The sequence below is a fragment of the Cariama cristata genome, unplaced genomic scaffold, assembly GCF_000690535.1.
Source record: "Cariama cristata isolate BGI_N322 unplaced genomic scaffold, ASM69053v1 scaffold15311, whole genome shotgun sequence".
NCBI classification, from domain to species: domain Eukaryota; kingdom Metazoa; phylum Chordata; class Aves; order Cariamiformes; family Cariamidae; genus Cariama; species Cariama cristata.
In genome coordinates this window covers 48,201-50,128 of record NW_009601124.1, presented here as the reverse complement: position 1 = coordinate 50,128, position 1,928 = coordinate 48,201, and positions in this window count along the sequence as shown.

The window sequence follows — 1,928 nt, the reverse complement described above, 5'->3', positions numbered from 1 at the left end:
GGTTACATGTGGTGGACACAGCCAGGGCTGATCTCTGCAGGCTGTTTCTCGGGAAGGACCTTGCTACCAAGATGGGCTTTGCAGACATCGGTGCCTTTTGTGGGGCAACCGACACAAGATTTCCTCCTGCAACGGCCTCAGATGCAAACTAGTTCTGTTTTCCAGGTTGACCTCTGTTTCTTTCCTCTTTTTTCTCCCTTCTCTCCTCCTCTGTCCCCAGCTACTTAAATCCCTCCCTGCTGCTCCCTGCTTCACAAGTGAAACTCCAACACTGAAATCTGTTCCTCTCTGTAACGGGAACCCCTGAAAGACAACAGCTATGCAGTGGCTTTTGCAGCCATATTTCAGGCCTGTGCGTTTTTCTTGCCAAGAAAAGTGACGTTAGAAGTAAATGGGATCAGTGAGGAAGAGTGAGCACAATGAGACCACACAACTCTGCAATAAAGCACCCCAACTCAGACCAGAATCCTCCACCATAAAATCAAAGGTCCTTATTCAGCCTCTAGTAAGGTTGCTGCAACCCCCTGAGCTCCACTGATCTGGCAGCAGTCTCAGCTCTACGGTCCCACTCCTGATCACTCAGCACCCTGGGCTGCGAGGCTGTTGTCAGATATTTGAATTGAGATACAAGAACAGAGTATTTCCGTCCCTTCTCCTCCCTCCCATTCCCTCCCTGGCCAGTCTGGCTCTTTTCTGATGGAGCGTGCAGCAAAATCACAATCACATGTTTGCAGCAGTAGGAGGCCATTGGCATGGAAGTAGCTGTGATGTCACTACAAACATTTCCACCCTATCCCATTCCTCCAGAACAGTCTCCGTTTTTATGACCCCATCCTGAGATCTGCAGGAAATCAAATTGTCCTGATTCTATTTTGAGTGCTGGTGTCATGGCATCAATATACAACGATGCGGTGTCGAGCCGGAGAGGCTCAAGCGCTTTGCCGTGGTGTCACAGCCAGTTTGCTTTGTGCAGCTCTACGAACTGGATCACAGCCCTGCGGATGCCACGCTTGCTGTGCTGGGACCTCTCGGGACACGTATGCTCTGCTAACGGGATGGGCTGCAGGGGCAGGACAAAGGGCAGGTCTGGATTTCATCCATCGACAGCTCCCACACCCTGTTAGAGATTAGCAGCTTGGGCACAAGGGTACCAGAGGGCCGAGCAAACGCACAGGCGTGCGATGTGTGGTTCCTACAGAAAGGTGACCTGGATGCCAACCAGCCCTCAGGGGCTGCCTGCGAGGGAAGAGAAGAGCATGGTTGCAAGGTGCTTGTGTAGGGCAAGGAGAGATGCAAGCAAGGGAGAGAGAGATTTGGGGATGGACAGACACTGGCAAAGTGCCTGGGGCAGGAAAGCAAGTGGCAATGTGACCAAAACAGGGAGAAGCAGTACCCAGCAGATATAAATTCTTGTCTAAACTAGGATTACCATCTAAACAGAATGAACCATGGGTTAGACACCCCGACTAGTCATCTGAGATTCAAACAGGGGTTTGGATCCCACTGTGCTCACGAAACACTTCTCTGATGCTTTCCACCAACATGTGAACCCCTGCAGACTGGAGCTCTCCCTCCTGCCTGTGTCTCACAGGGAAGAATCAGGCCCTGAGGTATCTCTTAGCAATTAAGCTCCGGTGGCATCCCTACCTGATTTATCTCCTGCATCCAAATCTTACCTTCTCCTCAAAGAACATCAGATCTAAGAGACGGCATACAGAAAACACTCCTGAACTGACATCTCCAACAGAAGCAACATCTGCAGCAAAATTTTATCTATTGGCCAAAGAGCTTATCCTGTAAGAACTTAAGACAGCCCGCAGAGTCTCCTAGAGTAGAGTTGGAAAAAGCACTGCTTTGTCTAAAAAAGCAGTGGGAGAGATGTGGTAGTGGCCCATAGCTCCTAGTGAGCAAGAGAATATGGACTACTT